The sequence below is a fragment of the Loxodonta africana genome, chromosome 6 (genome assembly GCF_030014295.1).
Source record: "Loxodonta africana isolate mLoxAfr1 chromosome 6, mLoxAfr1.hap2, whole genome shotgun sequence".
Classification (NCBI taxonomy): domain Eukaryota; kingdom Metazoa; phylum Chordata; class Mammalia; order Proboscidea; family Elephantidae; genus Loxodonta; species Loxodonta africana.
In genome coordinates this window covers 100,520,607-100,542,556 of record NC_087347.1, presented here as the reverse complement: position 1 = coordinate 100,542,556, position 21,950 = coordinate 100,520,607, and positions in this window count along the sequence as shown.

The following is a 21,950-nucleotide window of genomic DNA, read 5'->3' as shown; positions in this document are numbered from 1 at the left end:
GCATTGCCTGAAAATGGCAATAAACTCAAATCTATAAGCATGTTTTCAAAGAGCTTGCAGAATATAAAATGTGATAATCATGTGATCAAATACGTGAGAAATGCTAGTATTTGTATTGATATGGTATTATTAAGGTAATATCATTTGAATTAATTGCTCCTTAATCGCCTTGTTTGTCTACTCCACTGACTTTGAACATCCAAAGAACATAAAAACAAGCCCTGGCTCTACCCCAGACCTAATGAATCAGAATTTCAGGGAGTCATTTTTGGGAATTGTTTAAAAGCATCACAAGCAATTCTGATGCCTAATCAAGGCAAAAATATTACCAACACCTCAAAGATAAGGCACAATATAAGTGGTCTAAATAATTTTGGAATATCCCAGCAAAGAAGATCACTCATATATTTTGTCCAGTTTCCTCCCTTTTATTATTCTTTTAAATATGAACTCCCAATGTCCTCTCCAACCTTGGCAGTTCATATGACTCAACAGAATACTTCCACTCCACGCACATCATCTATTTCACAGAGCGGTGCTTTGGGTAGACAATTTGTTCAAGAGTTTCACCTTGCAGATAGGTTAACTGGAAGAGAATAGAAGAACAGAAGAATATAAAACTGTCAACTGGAATCACATTAAATTGATGAGTTCCCAGAACATAAAGCATATTTCACCCCTCACAATTTCCCAATAATATTAAAGAAAGTTTAAAAAAAAAATCTAGAATCAAAGGAATCGAATTCCCCAAATATACAACCACAGAGTCATGCAATTATACTGAGTTTATGCTGTAAATACACAAGAGAAGGGAAACAATTCTACAAGAAAAAATAATACTCTCTGACATTACCAGTGTGGAAATATGTCAATTCTGTAGCTAATTTGACAACCAAGTGCAAAATAACTAAGACAAGTTTAATCTATGAATTATTTAACAATCACTTAAAGAGTGCTTTCTATGTGTCACACACCGGGCTAAACATTTGGCAAGTATTAATTCATTAAGTCAATGCTCACAGCAACTCTATGAGATATTGACATTATCCCCACTATACAGGTGATGAAAATGAGGCATAGAAAAGTTGAGTAACTACCAAAGAGCATATAATTAATAAGCAGCAGAGAAAAGAGGCAAATCAAGGCAGTGTGGCTCCAGAATCTATGAGGTTAACCACCATGCTCTACAATCTCTCGTCTGTTTCCGAAAGCTGTATGACAGAGAAAGTTTATCTTTGGCCTCTTCTAACAACACTTTTCTTTCCCCCCTTACACCAAATTAGACTATTAACCAAAAAGTTGGCAATTAGAACCTACCCAGAGGTCCCTCAGAAGAAAGCCTTGGTCATCTGCTTCTGAAAGGTTACAGCCTTGAAAACCCTCTAGACTCAACAGCAACTGAAAGTCCACCAAGTTAGGACATTTTCTTACCTCCCCTTTCTTCTGTCAAAGCTTACCCTCTGGTATTTCATTGCTTGGGGTCTTGATGTCTACTGGCTCATAGAATAAACGAATAAAGAAGACAGAAGAAGAATTAATACCTTTGAATTATGGTGTTGGCAAAGAATATTGAACATACCGTGGACTGCCAGAAGAATGAACAAATCTGTGTTGAAAGAAGTACAGCCAGAACGTTCATTAGAGACAAGGGTGGTGAGACTTCATCTACCATACTTTGGACATGTTGTCAGGAGGAATCAGTCCCTGGAGAAGGACATCATGCTTGGTAAAGTAGGGGTCAGTGAAAGAGAGGAAAACCCTCAATGAGATGGAATGACACAGAGGCTGCAACGATGGGCTCAAGTGTAACAGTGATCGTGAGGATGATACAGGACTGGGCAGTGTTTTGTTCTGTTTTACATAAGGTCACTGTTAGTGAGAACCAACTTGACAACAACTAACAACAAGGCTAGTTGGCCCATCTAATATGAGATGTCATAGCTCCTTTTGGACTCAAACTGTTAAGATATCTCAAAAAATGGGACATATTGGCTAAGAATCTCTGTTTTCTTCTCACAAAAGTAGGCCACACATATTGTACAGAGGCAGTCAAACACCAGCCACGTTCCAGCCATTCAAAGGGAAGAAAGAATAGACTCAGGTCCCTGAGTACCAAGAAAAAACAGTTTTGATGAGGGAATACCTAAATGAAATGTCTTGATCATGGGTCACTGCTTAGGTGTACAAAGTTTTAGGCCAAGGGTAACATGGAATCTTGGTTTCCCAGGAAACCTGAAAGTTGAGGAGGAAAAGCTTGCTGAAAGCAAAGAAGAATCAAAAAAGGGAAATGGGAAAATAACTTTGGGGCTTCACAGACTCAACTATAGAAAAATCCCAATGTGGCAGATTGTATTTTCCACAACATGATTTCTCACTCTACATGTAAGTTGTTATTAAAATATGACCTCCCGTTGAAAGGCAATTCTGTTCCCTCCCTTTAAATCTGGGAAGGCCTTGGACTATGATGGAAGTGATACTATGTGACTTCCAAAGCTAGGTCATAAAAGATGACAGAAGTTCCACATAGTCCTTCTGGGACACTCGCACTTGGAACCAGGCTGTGAGGAAGCTAAGTATCTACATGTGGAGATGCCTTGTATAAGTGTTTAGGACAACAGCCCCAGAGGAGGACTAAGTTGGCAGCCAGCACCAACCATTAGACGGGTGACTGAGGAAACCTTTGAGATGACTCCAACCCTGGCCATCATCAGATTCCAATCACATGAAAGACTCTATGAGTCCAGTCAACCTTCAGAATCATGAGCAATAATAATAAAATAATTGCCATTGTCTAAGACCATTAGGTTTTGGGGTAATTTGTTAGAAAGCACTAGTAACTGAAATACCCAGCTTGGACACAGACTTGGGGCACATTTCCTGCAAACATGAGGATTAAAGCCTGTCTTAGTCATCTAGTGCTGCTATAACAGTAATCCCACAAGTGGGTGGCTTTAACAAACAGAAATTTATTTTCTCACAGTTTAGGTGGCTAGAAACCCAAATTCAGGGTGTTGGCTCTAGGAGAAGGTTTCCTATCTCTGTTGGCTCTGGAGGAAAGTCCTCGTCTTTTCGAGCTTCTGCTCCTGGGCAACCTTCATGTGCTTGGCATCTCTTTTCCCCCATCTGTGCTTCTCTCCCTTGTTTGTTTCATCTCTTTTATATCTCAAAAGAGATTGACTCAAGATAAATCCTACACTAATCCTGCCTCATTAACATAACAAAACAACCCATTCCCAAATGGGATCATAGCCACAGGCACATTGTTGTTAGATGCCATCAAGTGAATTCCAACTCATATTGACCCTGTAGGGCAGAGTAGAGCTGCCCATAGGGTTTCCAAGGAGTGGCTGGTGGATGTAAACTGCTGACCTTTTGGTTAGCAACCTGAGCCCTTAACCACTGGACCGCCAGGGCTCCACCACAGACATAGAGGCTAGGATTTACAACATGACACATGTTTTGGGGGGACACAATTTAATCCATAACCAAGCCCAATGGAAGAGTTGAGCTTTGCTAAGAAAGAGAGAGATCTAGAGCAGTCCAGAAACTGGGTAGGACTGGCTGAATCATAGCGGCCAGAAAAATTCTTTTTCTTCTTCTATAAATTCAGAAGCTGTAAAACCTCCCCTGAGAGCATGCTCAGCCTGCCCAGAGAGAAGCCACCTCACAGATGATTAGAATGTAAGTGGATAACGAGTCATTTGAATTATCTGCTCTAGTTCAAACACATGCTCTTGCCAATATGCTGTGGCAGCCAGCTAACATCTGAGCATCTTTAATTTAAATTGCATATACTTAACTTGAAATGGCATCTATATTCTGAAACTAAGCATTTACTGTACCATCATCAGATCATCGGAGAAATCATCTTTTCAGGAATTTCCTAAATTTGCCTTTTTACTGCACTATAATGTGGTAACAGCTTAATGCCTGATGATTCCCAAGTCAAATGTTTCAGAGTGTGTGATACAACCCCTCTTCCAATCAGCTTGGTAATACGCATGCTGTTCACTGTCTACATACGTGAATGGAATGATTCTTAAGCAGCTTGGGTCTCATTTCATCATAAACACCAAAATCGTATCTGTAACTTTAAACAATAGACATGTTCATAAAGCCCAACATTTAACTTCTCAAGCTTTATCAAAGACAAACCTTTCAAGGCAAAAACTTCAAAGGAAGCTGAAAGAGAACAAGTGTATGAGAGATATTCAAGACAGTATCCAAAATAAAAATAATAAAATTTTAATATAGCATTTGTATAAACTCTAGGCTCAGGGTAAAGACAAATAAGTGAAACTATACCAACCAACAGGTATTAGAACCATTCACTTTGCATTAACTGTTAAAAAAAATAGGTTGGGAAGTTGCCTTATTAAAATGTTTTCTTTTCAGTCTCATTCTCCTTGACCTCTGCTGTCTTTACTGTTGCTGGCCATCTAACATAGCCTCCCTCTGTCACAAAACCTTCTATTGTCTTAGCTTTTTATAGCATGCCATTCACCCTCCTTTTCTTGCCTCTTGGGAGGCAGTTTCTAGGATCTAAACCATCCTGACTCACTTCCCGTTTTAGCCTCTCACTAGCTGTGTGAATTTTTGCAGACTATTTAAATGATCTAGCCTCAGTTTCTTCATCTATAAAATAAACACAATGATGATACAGTCCACACAAAGATATAGTGACGGTTCAATGAAATAATACGTATAAATCACTAGGTACACTAAGGAAATGTTAACTATTATTTTCATGTGTCTTAGTGACTCTGTCTTAGTCTCTTGTCTTCTTTCCCCTGTACTGGTCCCTGAGAAGTTATGATTTCCCAGGGGTCTGTTCTCAGCCTCTGTTCACTACCTTCGAACTACGTTATCCCCTTCCATGGCATCAACTACCTCCATCAACTACCTGCTTTTCTCCTGTTGTTCCAGATTTTTGCATCAGCTTATTGTCCTGTTCCACTGGTGGAGCCAAGCCATGACTTCCTTGTGTGTCAAGTTCTTAAGGGCATTTCATATACATCAGAGGCCCCAGGACCACGCCATAAAGTGGATACACCTGAGTATCATCAGTCCAGAGACTCTGGGCCAGGGGGCCATTATGGACTTTTGTTTCAGGAGAATGAGGTCAAAATCTGAGCTTTGGGACCAGCCCTCCAACAAGCTGGAGGGCTAAGCAAGCTCTTCTCCTGTGTACCCTGCTCTGCCATATAGCATAATTTCCATCTACCATGTAGGAGACCTAGGTTCCATTCCCAGCCAATGCACTTCATGTGCAGCAACCACCTGTCTGTCAGTTGAGATTTGTATACTGCTGTAAAATTGATCAGGTTTAAGTGGAACTTCCAGACGAAGACAGACTGAGAAGAAAGGCCTAGCAATCTCCTTCCAAAAGTCAGCCAATACATGGCTAATCAGTTGATCTGTTGTTAATTGTTCACCAGTTGATCTCAATAACCCGTGAAAACCCTATGGATCACAACAGTCCAATCCATAACCAATCATAGGGATGGTACAGGACTGGGTGGTGTTTCATTCCATTTTACATGGGGTGTCCATGATTCTGGGCCAACTCCATGACAACAACGACAATATAGTTTCCACCTATTTCTCTGTCCCAGGAGACCTGCATGGACTACATCCGTGCCCTCTGGCTTCTGGTTGTTTGGTCAATGGGGACTCCTGGCAGGATACTGGAGAGAGGAAGAAGGAGGTTGGGATATTTATTTCCTTAGCTCTTCTCTTTGATGTCACTTCTCTCTGCTAGTTTCATCCCTCAACTAAATATCACAGTTTCTCTCATGGCAGCACTGTCCAGAGTACTCTCCTGTGGAGCTGAGGTCTGGGCACCTATGCTACTAGACCCAGGGGACATCACTAACTTGCCTATACCTTTAAACATTAAAAAAAAAAAACCTCCTCAAATTACCCAAATTTCAGTATGCCATCTGTCTTCAGCTGGAACCCTGTCTAAAATACCTGCCTGCTTAGTAACATTGCCTTTCCTTTAAAAAAAAAAAAAAAAGAAAGAAATCTGTATATTTAGTAAAATTGTTTTAAAGAACCACTTATGATAAATATAACAGCACTATGCTGCAAAAAAAAGGAAAGAAAAAATTATCTGTAACCCCATCACACTATTAGAATGTTGATATATCTCTTTGCGATTTTTCTGATACATATTTAACATTTAACTTAGTTGCAATTAAGGTATTTTTAAAATTTCATGTCTTACTTTTTTATTTAATATTGTAAAATAAACATTTTTCATTTTGCTAAATAATCTTTATAAACATCATCTCTAAAAGCTGCATAAATTCTATTAAGGGGATGTGCTACAATTTTCTTAATTTTTCTCGTACTATTGAACATTTGGCACACCCTTTACAAATGACCTTCCCAGTACACACATTCACACATACCATCACACATATGGTGATTTCCCTTTCATTTCTCCACTAGCTTTGCTAGGGGGTAATTTTTAAAATGTACATACACTCTACAAAACAAAGCATTCATGTTCCCAGAGATCTCTTCTTCAGAAAAAAATCTTCCAGCCTTGTGCAATAGAAAGCACAATGGATTTGAAATCAGGAGTTCTTTGTTCAAAGCCCAGATTTTTTACTGCTGTTTCTGTAACTGTGAGTACTTCCTCGAAAGAGTTAAACAGTTGATCTCTAAGGTCCCTTCAAGCCCCTTCAAGTCTAGCATATTCCACGTATACTTTAGACTGGCATCACAATCGTGAAGACAGTGAGAAGACCATGAATCTTTAGTTTGAAAGGGTGAGGTTTTAGAGATAATCTGGTTGATAACGCATTCTCATTCTTAGTCAGAAAACTGGAAACTCCCCATTTTGGAATGAGGAAGGCGAGGCTCCTGGAGGCCATGGGACTTGCTAAATCACAAACAGAACCTTAGTTTTGGTGTCTATGCTCTGCCCACACCACGTGACTCCTGGTCCAGCTCTGTGTTCAGTGTTCCACATACACCTCCTGAGGAGAGAATTCAAATATATGCAGACCTACCTCATTTATTCCTAAGATATAACTCCTTCACCTGCAAAATCACGGTCTTTGTCACCTCACAATGATTTAACCTTCCAGACAAACCTCTCCCATCAGATGAGATCACTGATTTGCTCCCATGGCTACATAAGAGATTGTTAATAGAAACCAACAAAAAGACCTATTCAAAATCCAAAATGAGTGAAGTGAACCTGTACAGCTTTCTCCAGTTCCAGTAGAACCTGGGACATTCTCTGCCATTATCTTAGGCAAAGGTTTTGAGGCAAAATGGAAAAAATATGAAAGCTAAGAGTAAACAAAGAAGAGGTAAACATTGAAATTACACTATGTAGACAGTGGCACCTCAAACCCTTCGCTGACCAGTTCTGCAGGCACTCCGAATCATCAGCAGCAATCTGATAATGATGCCATCCATGCAGGTTTTCAAAGGAGCCATCACATATCTTATCTCATTTTCTTCTCACGACAACCCTTTGAGGTGATTACAGCAAGAATTTCCTTTGAACAAATAAAGAAACAGAGGGAGAGAAGCAAAATGGCTCACCCTTGGCTCACATTGCATAAGATTCGGTTGGCCTAAATAGAAATTAGACAAAGTGGATAAGCACCATATAATCAGACTCTCTTCCTATGTTAGGAGGAGGCTTCCATACCCAGGTGGCTGGAATCTTGAGTCCCTGGTTACAATGGGTCAAATAAGCCTTGACCCACGTTTAAGTATAAACAGCCTGAAACTATGCTTTCTGGCTTTCTTAGCTGCCAAAATATCAATACAGTACCAGGAACATTCTCTTAGGAACACAGCCTCCCAGCTCCTAGATACAGGGGCCCAAAATAAGCTGTGAAGCAGGCCCCATTACCAATTACTCCTAAAAAGACTATGTAGACAACAAGTCAATTTCCACAACACGGCCCTGGCAAAATGAAAAAGCAGGAAAATAATATTTGGTGCCTCTCTGCTTTGTCTAAACACAAGGACTAGAAGGGACCTTAAAAATCATAAATGCTACCTCTTCAATCTCAGTTTCTGCATTCTTCATCTTCCCTGTCCCTTCTTCCCTCACTCCTATATCCTAAATGTCCATGGCCTATAAAAGAGACGTTGGTCACATCCCATCATGCTTGCCTATCCTGTGTTCATTCCCTAAGGCTAATACCATAAAAAAAAAAAATTCCTGCCTATGGATAAAGGAGGATATTGCATCATCTATTAGATATTTATCCAACAGCCATTCTCCCAGTATGGGGGATAAATCATGATTTCACTAGATCATTTTCTTCTTTCTTGTACTCAGCTTCCCAGCCTCCTTTGTATGCAGCTAATCTATCCCCATGAGAAGCAGAGGATCTTCTGTTAAGAAGAAATCCCTTTGGCTCACATTGCTTTGTTTCCTGGATTTGAAACGGTGTAAAAACATAATGCTTGGAGCCATGGATTCTATTTTACAACCAGGAGATGCCTTTTATAGGATGAAAAAGCCAATGCCATAAGAATGATATAATCCAGAACGATGGGAAAGACCTTTATAGTATCTCTAAGCAGATGAGCCAAGCCTTAGGTAGCCTAACTTCCAAATCCTTGTAAACAATAAATATTCCTTGGTTGATACCATGGTTTGATGAGTTTTCTGATTCTTACAACTGAATGCTTCCTAACTAACATCCTCTTTCAAGCAATGCATGCAATTCGACCTGGGGTCCAACGACTCAACCCAAAAGATTGACTTAGGCATGAATTATGGGTCCTTAAAACACTGTGGGGAGCCCTGATGGTGAAATGGTTAAAAGCTATGGCTACTAACCAAAAGGTCAGCAGTTTGAATCTACTGGCTGCTCGTTGGAAACCCCATGGGGCAATTCCACTCTATCCTGTAGAGTCACCATGAGTCAGGATTTACCTGATGGCAATGGGTTCTTTTTGGAACACTGCAACAGAGGAGATATTTTTTAAGTAAAGACATCACCTGAGTAGCCACCACAGGCGGCCCTGCCTTTCATTTTCTCAGCACTGCTAAGGGCTTTTAAGAAAGATATAAGAAGCGACACGTTCCCACTGAGAAAGTTTTTGCTGCGATAACGAATATCAAAAGAGCAAAGTATCTTGACTTTCATCTTCATCAACTTCAAGGGCTGTATATGTTAATTTTCCCAAAATGAAGATCTGAAGTCCTGTTCCCAAAATAAGTCCTATGTAAAAGCTGAATGGCACACAGTCCACTACTACTACCACCAGCATTAAAAGAAAAGTTCCTACTTAAAATCATACGTGTGGTGCTCATTCCCCCAAAACAAAATGCCTCAGTATATTTTATGAATCTGTCTCAGTATTTTCAGCATCTAAGCTGTTCACTCTTTGTTGAGTTTTTAAGTAGTACACGCTATACTGAAATACAAGGCTGTCAGTGACAGGATAATATCCATACGCCTACAAGTAAGATCAGTTAATATGGCCAGTATTCAAATTTACACAAATATGTCAAATATGAAGAAACTGAAGATTTTCACCAACTTCTACAGTCTGAAATTGATCAAATATACAATCAAGACACATTGATAATTACTGATGATTAGAAAGCAGAAACTGGAAACAAAGAAAGATTGTAGTTGGAAAATATGATCTTGGTAATAGAAACAATTCTGGAGATCGCATAGTAGAATTTTGCAAGACCAACAACTTCTTCAGTGCAAATATCTTTTTCACCACCATAAGCGGCAACTATACATGTGAATGTCACCAGATGGAATACACAGGAATCAAACTGGCTACATCTGTGGAAAGAGAGGAATCCCTGATGGTGTAGAGGTAAAGTGCTACAGCTGTTAACCAAAAGGCCAGCAGTTCAAATCCACCAGGTGCTCCTTGGAAACTCTATGGAGCAGTTCTATTGTGTCCTAGGGTCACCATGAGTCAGTATCAACACAACGGCAATGGGTTTGGTTTGGCTTTGGTGGAAAGAGACTCAGCATTATCAGTCAGAACAAGGCAAAGGGCTGCCTAAGGAACAGACCACTAATGTTCAAGCTGAAGCTGAAGAAAATTAAAATAAGTCCACAAAAGCCAAAGTACAACCTTGAGTATATCTCACCTGAATTTAGAAACCATCTCAAGAATAGATTTGAAGCATTGAACACTAATGACTGAAACCAGACAAGTTGTGGGATGACATCAAGGAACTTCATACATAAAGAAGGAAAAGGTCATTAAAAAGACAGGAAAGATCTAACTCTCAAAAAAAAAAAAAAAAAAAAACCCAGACTTAATAGTCTGACAGACAAAACAAAACCAAACCCACTGCCGTTGAGTCGATTCCGACTCATAGCAACCCTATAGGACAGAGTACAACTGCCCCATAGAGTTTCCAAGGAGCGCCTGGCGGATTTGAACTGCCAGTCTCTTGGTTAGCAGCTGTAGCACTTAACTACTATGCCACCAGGGACAGAGACTGGAGAAATCCCGAGAGTATGGCCCCTGGACACCTTTTTAGTTCAGTAATGAAGTTGGAAAACCAAAAGAGTTGGAAAACCAAAAGAGTTGGAAAACCAAAAGAGTATGGTCTGCATTTCTCAAGCTGAAAGAACTGAAGAAAAAATTCAAGCCTTGGGTTCCAATATTGAAGAATTCTATGGTCAAAATAATGAACAGAGCAGGAAGCATCAAAAGAAGTTGGAAGGAATACAGAGTCACTGTGCCAAAAAGAATTGATCGACACTTAACCATTTCAAAAGGTAGCATATGATCAAGAATCAATGTACTGAAAGAAGTCCAAGCTGCACTGGAGGCAATGGCAAAAAACAAGGCTCCAGAAATTGACGGAATACCGGTTGAGATGTTTCAACAAACCGGATGCAACACTGGAAGTGTTCACTTGTCTATGCCAAGTAATTTGGAAGACAGCTATCTTGCCAACCGACTGGAAGATATTCATATTTGTGCCCATTTCAAAGAAAGGTGATCCAACAGGATGCACGAATTATCAAACAATATCATTAATATCCCATGCAAATAAAATTTCACTGAAGATCATTCAAAAATGGCTACAGCAGTACACGAACAGGGAACTGCCAGAAATTCAAGCCAGATTCAGGAGAGGACGTGAGACAAGGGATGTCATTGCTGGTATAAGATGGATCTTGGCTGAAAGCGGCAATACCAGAAAGATGTTTACCTGTGTTTTACTGACTATGCAAAGGCATTTGACTTTGTGGATCATAAAAAATTATAAATAACATTGCAAAGAGTGGGAATTACAGAACACTTGATTGTGCTCTTGAGGAATCTGTACATAGCCTAAGAAGCAGTCATTTGAATGGAACAAGGGGGATATTGTGTAATTTAAAATCAGGAAGGGTGTTCGTCAGGGTTGTATCCTTTCACCATACTTACTCAGTCTATATGCTGACCAAATATTCCAAGAAGCTGGACTATACAAAGAAAAATAAGGCATCAGGATTAGAGAAAGACTCATTAACAACCTGTGATATGCAGATGACACAACCTTGCTTGCTGAAAGCAAAGACTTGAAGCACTTACTGATGAAGATCAAAGATTACAGCCTTCAGTATGGATTACACCTCAGTGTAAAGAAAACAAAAATCCTCACAGCTGGACCAATAAGCAACATCATGATAAACAGAAAATACTGAAGTTGTCAAGGATTTCATTTTACTTGGATCTACAGTCAACGCCAATGGAAGCAGCAGTCAAGAAATCAAATGACACATTGCACCGGGCAAATCTGCTACAAAAGCGCTTTTTAAAGTGTTAGAAAGCAAGGATGTCACGTTGAGGACTAAGACGTGCCTGACCCAAACCATGGTATTTTCAATTGCCTCATATGCATGCAAAAGCTGGACAATGAAATAGGAAGACTGAAAAAGAATCAATGTCTTTAAATTGTGGTGTTGGCGAAGAATATTGAATATACCATGGACTGCCAGAAGAACAAACAAATCTATCTTAGAGGAAGTACAGTCAGAATGCTCCTTATATGGGAGGATGGTGAGACTTTGTCTCACATACTTTGGACGTGTTATCTGGAGGGACCAGTCCCTGGAGAAGGACTTCAAGCTCGGTAAAGTAGAGAGTCAGAGAAAAAAAGGAAGATCCTCAAAGAGATGGATTGACTCAGTGGCTGCAACAATAGGCTCAAACATAGTAACAATTGTAAGGATGGAGCAGGACTGGCAGTGTTTCATTCTGTTGTACATAGGGTCTCTATGAGTCGGAATCAACTCAATGGCACCTAACAACAACAAGCTAGAAATCTGTTTCAGAAATCAGTATCTCCATTGTGAGAGGGCTCATGCAAAACTCATGTTCTTACCAACAAGCCAGCCTTGTGAACGTGAGCAGGGAGTGTGGGAATGTTGGGAAGCACTCGCCCAAAATCTCTTCTTGTGGTTGCCCAAAGCAGTCATTTGTAACTGTCCAAGTGGGGACTTGAACCTTGGGTTTAGGACTTGGGCTTGGATTTTAGGATGGTTTTCCATGTCCATTTTCTTACAATGAATTCATTCTCCTTAAGGGTTCTTTTAATACTATTCATGGAATATAGGCCACTTTCTACCATTAATTATAGTAATATGCATGTATTTCTCTCATCACCTTGCAGAGGACAAGATATTTGAGGGTAAAAACTGTGTCTTTTTAATCTGCTTAGACCGATCAATGCCCTGAGAAAAGCCTTTCACTTTTTATCTAAATTGATTAGACATTGTTTCCTCTCCTTCATCACGTATTTATGCATACTTGGGGTCACCGTGAGTCAGAATTTACTCAACAGCAATTCGCTACTGATTAGAGGAGGACATGGCAAAGTAAGTGCAGCCAACCCAGTGGACAATTTTCCAAATAAGTATTCACCATTTCTAAGTCTAATGTTAAGGTCAAATTTCTCTCTTATTTAAAAGTGTTCAAGGGCTCAAATTTTACTATCCCATTCCAATAAAATGTGAGTTGGTTTCAGATTTAAATTCTTTTGCTATTCTATAATTTTGGCGTTATGATAGAACTGTGTGACCTTTGCACGTTAAACCAGCTGTCCCTTTCCCCATCTTCTTATTAAACTCATCCCCTGGCTTCATCACTCTTGTCTGCCTTGTTGTTGTGTTCTACTCCTACAGACTCAAGCTTCTTATCCTCTGACATATTTTCCCCACATTCTTGTCACCTGTCCCACATGCCATTCCTCTTACCCAGAATACTATATAATCAAGTTCATACCTCTTGACAGAGAAACCAAAAGCATGATCACTGCTCTCATATACTTCCAGCCACTCCAGTGCTCAGTTCCCTGTGTTCTATTCATTCCTTTTGAACCCTTATTGTTGTTGTTGCTGTTAGTTGCTGTTGAGTCAGCTCCAACAGATGGTGACCTTATGTATAATAGAATGAAATGTTGCTCAGTTCTGCACCATTTTCATGATCAATGGTATGTTTGAGTCCATTGCTGTGGCTATTGCATAGTGCTTTCCAACCTAGAGGGTTCATCCTCCACCACTATATTGGACAATTTTCTGTTGTGACCCTGTCTAGTCATCGAGTGCTACTATAACAGAAATACCACAAGTGGATGGCTTTAACAAAGAACAATTTATTTCCGCACAGTAAAGTAGGCTAGAAGTCCAAATTCAGGGCATCAGCTCCAGAGGAAGGCTTTCTCTCTCTGTCTGCTTTGGAAGAAGGTCCTTCCCATTAATCTTCCCCTGGACTAGGAGTTTCTCTGTGCAGGAACAACAGGTCCAAAGATACACTCTGCTCCTGGCACTATTTTCTTGGTGGTACAAGGTCCCCAACTCTCTGCTTACCTCCCTTTCCTTTTCTCTCTTGTAAGATTGAAGGTGGTATAGGCCATAACCCAGGAAAACTCCCTTTACATTGGATCAGGGATGTGACTTAAGCAAGGGTATTGCTAATCCTCTTTAACCACAGGCAGAAATTATGATTTATTACACATAGAAAAGTCACAAAATGGAGGACAATCACACAATACTGGGAATCACAGCCTAACCAAGTTGACACATATTTTTGGGGGATGCAATTCAATCCACAACAGACCCACAGGGTTTTCATTGGCTAATTTTTGGAAGTAGATCACCAGGCCTTTCTTGTTATTCTGTCTTACTCTAGAAGCTCTACTGAAACCTGTCCACCATGAGTGACCCCACTGGTATTTAAAATATTTGTGACATAGCTTTCAGCATATAGCAGCACACAAGCCACCACAGTAGAACAAACTGACAGACAGGTGGTGGTTTGAACCCTTATCACTCCCCAATTCCTCAGGACACATGTCTATTTCTCCCCAGTTGCTTAAGACCAAATTTCATGTGCCTCTTTCTTAATCTCCAGAGTGCAGCTGCCCATTGGTTTCTACTTCAGTAGAAGGTGGTGTTCTTATTTTCTGATCTCTTTGTCACTCCCTATAGGCTGTGGACTTAGTAGGTATCAACCATTTAATCTCTTAAATGTAAAAAGGAGGCAATTAACATGCACTGTAGGTTGTTTTTCCAGTTGTGAGATACATTTGCTGTAATCTAGTTATACATACTTGCTCTTTTACATTCATATACTATAATGAAATGACTGGTTAGCGTGTTAACAGTAATCCCTGCATGTGCAAACGGCTAACCACTTGACTACTAACTGAAAGGTTGGTGATTTGAACCCATAGGGTTTCCAAAGCTGTAATCTTTACGGAAGCAGATTGCCACATCTTTCTCCTATGGAGTGGCTGCTGGGTTCAAACCAATGACCGTTTGGTTAACAGCTGATCACTTAATCACTGTGCCACCAGGGCTCCTTACAATAACACAATAAGGTGTTAATGTATGGCCATGGAAAAGATGTAGGGAAAAGACTGGAAATGTCTTAGTCTCATTCTACTAATCAACTGAATAAGTCTCAGAAATTACCCAATAAATAATTTCTTCCTGACATTCCACAAATAAATTGAGGAAATAGGTCATAGCATTTAAGTTGTCACTTTTAAAAAACAGAACTAGCTATGATAGAGAATTTATTACATGTCCATCCAACCCTCTAAAGGATAAAGGGAAATATAAGAACGCCTCTGATCTTAAGTTATCACAGTTTATTTGAAGAGATGATGAATGTTTAAGGAGAATTCAAATGAGGCCAAAGATATTCTGCTCAACCTTTTTTACCTGCCACCTTTTGTATAATATATAGTGAGTCTATGTGTGCTAGCAGATTCTCATTCTCTTAGGCCCAACCCTCCAACTCCCTTCACTGAAAATTGGGGGAAATCATGTAGTACTCAGCTTGCTATCTAAGCAGACATTTGAACCTCAGCAGAATATCAGTTCAAACCTAATCATGGGCAACCCTAACAACTAGTCTCATTTAATGGTTTTAGTGTTGGGCACAGAAATGCTTTTCACCTATGTGTTTTTCAGATTTTCCAGTTCCTACATTGTCTGCCAGAAGAACAAGCAAATCAGTCATAGAAGAAATACAACCAGAATGCTCCTTAGATGCGAGGATGGCCAGACTTTGACTTGCCTACTTTGGACACATCATTAAGCCAAAAAACCCGTTGCCATCAAGTCAGTTCCAACTCACAGTGACCCTAGAGGACAGAGTAGGACTGTCCCATAGGGTTTCCAATGAGCAGCTGGCAGATTTGAACTGCTGACCTTTTGGTTAGCAGCTGTAGCTTTTAACCACTGTGCCACCATTAGGAAAGACCAACCACCAGAAAACGACATCATGTTTGGTAAAGTACACGGTCAGCAAAAATGAGGGAACTCTTCAGTGAGATAGATTGATACAACAGCCACAACAATGGGCTCAAACATACCAACAATCATGAAGATGGCACAGGGCCGGGCAACTACCCCGCAGGGTTTGCTAGGCTATAATCTTTACAGGAGCAGATCACCAGGTCTTTTCTTCTGTGGAGCCACTTGTGGATTTGAACCACTGACCTTTAGGTTAGCAGAAAAGTGCTTAACCACTGTACCACCAGAGCTCCTTTTTAGGTTAATAGTCCAGCACAAAAAGTTTGAGCATCCCTTAGGGCTTTATTATTTTATTCTTTCTCCAGGGCACAGGGACAGCACTTGACTTTTATTTAGGAAATTGCTAACCCTAGTTATCATGAGTTGAAAAATCCCTTGCTTATCTGCCCTAATCCACCTTTCATTTTGAACACAGTAAACAAAATTAAATGAAATTATACAAACAACAACAAAAAACTTTCCAGCTATAACAGATGGACCCAATCCATCTCGGTAGATAATATCTCATAAATGATTCATTGCCATTGCTTTAACCTAGAGCCTTTGTATTTTGCACATCTAAGTGAATAACCATTAGTAAGCTTTGTGCATTGCACTGTGTAAATTATCTTGAGTCTGTCATAATCTAGGGAGTAGCGCTAATATTTGGGGAAAAGGTTTGTTCTAGTTATTTCTATGCTGAATCTCTTATCAGGGCACAAGCTGCAGGTTATCAAACAGAACTAGATTCAACTCCAAACCTGACCTAGAGTTTTCCTTTAATATTTACAAATGAAGCATATGTCTTACTTAACACCTTAATTTAACAAATTGAAGGGATTTCATTTTTTCCATAGGCCTTATAAATATTTGATATGTTTGATAGAAGAGTTGTAATAAATGCTTAAAACATAGCCCCAAAGAGATACCTGAGTTTGCAAAAACAGCTCCCCATACCCTTAAAAATATGTCTCAAATTAACTCTCCTATTTACCTGGTACAGGTTTAAAAAAAGATTTCTAAGTCAGTCTTATGAGGCATTGGTGGTTCAGTGGTAGAATTCTCATCTTCCACGCGGGAGATCCAGGTTTGATTCCCAGCTAATGCATCTCGTCCACAACCACCACCCATTTCTCAGTAGAGACTTCTGTGTTGCTATGATGCTGAACAGGTTTCAGTGGTGCTTCTAGACTAAGATGGACCAGGAAGGAAAGCCTGGTGATCTACTTCCAAAAATCAGCCAATGAAAATGCTGCAGATCACAACAGTCTGCTCACAGGAATGGAGCAGGTACGAGCAGCGTTTTCTTCCTTTGTGCATGAGGTCACCATAAGTCAGGGGCTGACCTCACCAGCAGCTAACAACAACAACAAAGCAGACTTGCCTTTACTCGGCAGCTGAGCAACAAAGCAATTGGCTCTGAATAGTTCCTGGCCCTGCTTCAGCTATCCAAGGCAGTGGATTAACCTTCGTTAATGCAGAATTTTTTCTCCCACTGTTGCCTTCTGAAGTGAGGTGTCAAATTCCAAGACCATAATAGTAATCAATGGGTAACAGGTGTCACAGAGAATGAAGGAAATTAAGGGAAGATGTAGCTGAGAAAATGGGAGGGGGCTAGCACTCCCTCTTGGCACAATGGAGAGTTCAGTAGGGAGGCTTTTGGATCTCTCCCAACGTCTCTCTGCAAGTACATTTGTATAGTCTTTCTCCAGTTCCTCTCCACATGCCTATGTCACCAGGCATTCAAAGATCCTGCTGACTGTGATGTCCATGTTCGCCCTGCCACTCCCATTTCCTCCAGTGCAGCTAGGCCAATGGCTAGTTAATCATTAACCAATTCCTACTGCAGACCAATGATTCTTAATGTAATAAAAATGGAAGTATTCTTCTTGCTTCTGGGGGTTCCCTTCACCCACAGAAATGAAGAACTAAGGAAGACATCCTGGAGATCTCTAAAAAGAGGGGATTGTTAACACCATGTCATCACAGACTACACAGTTGACATATTATTTGTACTTTAAGGCTATGTTGGTCATGAACTGTGGAACTAAATGTAACCTGATCATTATCGTTTCTTCTTAGTTTCATGAGGATAAACTATACAGAAATATTATGTACACAATTAAGACCAGGGTAAATAACAAAAAATTATCAAGAAAAAGAAGAGTAGAAAGGTAAGAGTCTTTAAGTTACTTTGTAAACAAGCAAATAAAGGTTTAAATATGCAAACTCCAAGACAAAAAATGTGAATGTTTTAAAGTGGATTGACTTTTGCCCCAGTTCTGAACCATGTTGATACACAAAATAAAAGTGCTAATTAGCATGAGTCTTAACAGCACACCACCCTATGAGTCATTTTATGGTGTTTTTAACAAGCAAGGTCATTAATATATAATAACACAAAGCAAATAAATAATTTAGACATAAGCCTCCTGCACACGTTTGGGGGTTCCTTTGAATGACCTTTGAAAGAAATGACCCATTAGCATAATTGATTACTAACCATAGTGAAATCAGGTAGCAACTCTCTTCCCATTGTGTAAAGGGGGTAAGGCTATACGTCAGAACAGAGTCCAAGGTAAGGAGAAGGAGATTGACAACACCATAACTCACCTCCTCCCCTTCCATTTCGTCACTCTTGGACTTCAGTGCAGAGCCCAAGAGCTAGTACCTGACTGGAAGGGGGGGCTTCTCTCTGCTCCTTGAATTGGGCATTGGCAGGTAAAATGTATCACTGTGCCTGTGAGGTTACAATGCAGCAGTCTGTCTGTTTACTGGCAGAACTTAATGAGGAGTCTTGGGCCCAGTTTGAAATCTTCCCCAAAATAACAAGTGTGAATAAGTTAACTTTCCCTCTTTTGTACCATGACATGGAGGTTAAGTCACACTCTGGAGTTCAATAGATCTACGTTCAAATCCAAGTTACAACCATCCATCAGAAACTCTGGACCTCAGTTTCACATCTGTAAAGTGGATATGATAAGAACAGTTTCCTCATAGGGTTGTAAAAAAAAAAAAATTTTTTTTTTTTTTGAGGGTTAAATACAATAATGCTTCTAAAGCTACTTAGCCAAGACTGGCCTGACATATACTAAGTACTCAATATATACTGATTATTATTATTATTAAAAAAACAATTATTAAGGTTATCTTTACAGCTCTGGTGGTACAGTGGTTAAGAGCTACAGCTGCCAACCAAAAGGGTGGCAGTTCAAGCCCACAGCTGCTCCTTGGGAACTCTGTGGGGCAGTTCTAATCTGTCCTATAGGGTCGCTATGAGTCAGAATCAACTTGATGGTAACGAGTTCGGTTTTTTTGGTTATATTATTATTAATATTATTTTTATATTGTTACTACAAAAGCAGCAGACCTTCATGAAAATACACACCTTGGCTGCCAGCCACATCTTTCTACAATGGGGTAAAAAAGAAAAAATAACTAATACCTCCATTCCTAGAGTTGCCTTGATCAGAACATTTTTTAGTAGGACAAAGACCAATGGATGAAATAGTCAATAAAGCAAAGAGACCCAGGATTTTATCACAGATATTATTAGAGGCCAGCTTTCACTATCTTGTTTAAGCCTGGAAGGTAAACAGAACTGCCTGTGGAAAATGCCTCTGACATTTCATCCCAGTAAGTATAAAAAGGTTTGTATTAAAAGCTGCACAGTCACTCCAGCGTTGAAAGATATTACCATTCAGAGAAACTGGGTAAAGGGTTCACGGGAGATTTCTCTATTACTTCTTACAACTGCATGTTAATATACAATTATTCCCTCCTACCACCACTGCCGCCAAAAAAAAAGTTAAAAAAAGAAAACTGCACAATTTCAAAATATTCTAGCCAGAGCATGGGATCATAGAATGTTTGAATCAGAAGGGACGTGGGAGACAAACCCTCTGATCCAATCCTTTCTTTGATGGATTAAAAAACTGAGAACTAGAGAGACACAGCTTGTCAGCTGGTTAGTAGCTTGGAAATCAGGGCCTGTTTCACAATCCACTGTTGCTTCCACTCCCTTCGTGAACTCGTATTGTGAACCGTGCGGTGAGCTTACCCTCTTGACATAGGCCCAGAAAATGAGTGTCATCATCTTTAATTCACACATAAAAGAGGAAATGTGCAAAAACTCCTCATTGCATAAAAAGTTTACAATTCTATATTTCTACCTGCTTTTTTTTCTAGTATACGGCACGTAGTAGGTACACAATGGCTTCCTAACCAAAAAAACTCACTGTTGTTGAGTTGATTCCAACTCATTGCGACCCTATAGGACAGAGTAGAACTGCCCCACAGAGTTTCCAAGGAGTGCCTGGCAGATTCGAACTGCAGACCTCTTGGTTAGCAGCCGTAGTACTTAACCACTACACCACCAGGGTTTCCTAAGGGCTTCCTAGATGATGAAAACAGTTATCACTCTTAGCTACTAACCAGAAGGTTGGAGGTCCAAGTCCGCCCAGAGACACCTGGTGATATAATTCTGCAAAATCAGCCGCTGAAAACCCTATAAAGCACAGTTGTGCACTGACACACGTGGGGTCACCGTGAGTCAGCATTGACTGAACAGCCACTGGCACTGGTAGATGCTGTTAGCACTTGTATTTATTCCCATGGTTCAGAACTGGAGCCAAAGTCAACACACTTCAAAACGTTCGTATTTGATAACAAACTAACTAATGAAGAAAGGAAAGCCGTTGATATTACAAAGGAAACCACAGGTAACAAGTCAGAGAGACAGGGGGCGGATTATTGGATTCAGGGGTTTATGACAGAGTGGTTTGGAGGACACTTAAGATACAAAAGGACTCCCTGGGTGGCACAAACAGTTAAGCACTCAACCACTAACTGAAAGATTGGCAGTTCCAGCTCATTCAGAGATGCCTTTGAAGAAAGGCCTGGCAATCTACTTCCAAAAGGTCGCAGAACGCAATTCCACTCTGACACCCATGGGATGGTAACTGGTTTGTTTATTTATTGATTTTAATATTCAGAAGACAGGAGAAGAGGCTCGAAAAATAAGCAGGGGCCAGTTCCAGAAGAGCTGGGATGGGAACTTGGACTTTACCCAGCAGGCAGCTCACAGTTATTTACTAAAAGCTAAGTAAGACTGGGAAACCTGGTGGCGTGGTGGTTAAGAGCCATGGCTGCTAACCAAAAGGTCAGCAGTTTGATTCCATCAGGCACTCCTTGGAAACCCTGTGGGGCAATACTACTCTGTCCTATAGGGTCGCTATGAGTCCCAATCGACTCCACGGCAATGGGTTTTTTAAGTAAGACTAGTACCCTCCCTCAAGGGCTTCATTGCATGCAGGGAAGATCATCATCTAAGCAAATCATTTCAGTTCAGTGTGTATAATAACAAAAATAACAGAGGTGATAGGAACTATCATTGTGCGGCAAACACTGTGGTGATAGGAACTTGGGTGCTTTACTTCGTTTAATTCCCATCACAAAGCTGAGTGTTCTGTTGCTATCTTCTATAACTGAGGAAAGTGAAGGTTAGAGAATTGCCCAAGGACACAGATCTAGAAAGAAGCAGAGCTGGGACTTGAACCCAGATCCACAGGACTCCTAAAGCCCAATCTAAGCTAATACACTATGATGTTAAATTGGTGAGTTTTCCAGTTATCTTTTGTTTGTGTTTCAATTCCAGGGGGCTTTTAAATAATCATTATCCTTTCACCACAGGGGGTAAAGCTTATACAAATGCCGATTGAATGAAATTCAAGAACGGTGTGTTTGTCAATGGCCATTAATCAATCTATAGCCAACAAGTAAACTATTTGCAAAACAATTAACTTGTTGGAAAATGTGTAAACAAGACAATTCTAGCTATGGCAGACATTAGCCAAGAGGTAAGCTATGAAGAGCACAATATTAGGGCTCAAAAGACCTGTACACCACCTCCATTTAATTGTTTTTGTAACGTACCTATTGTATAACCAAAATCCACTGCCGTCAAGTAGATTCCAACTCATAGCGACCCTATAGGACCGGGTAGAACTGCCCAATAGGGTTTCCAAGGAGTACGTGGTGGATTCAAACTGCTGACCTCTTGGTTAGCAGCCATAGCACTTAACCACTATGCCACAAGGTTTCCTACCTATTGTATAGGTAACGAGAAACCAAAAAAGCCAAACCCTTTTCCACGGAGTTGATTCCTACTCATAGTGACCTTATAGT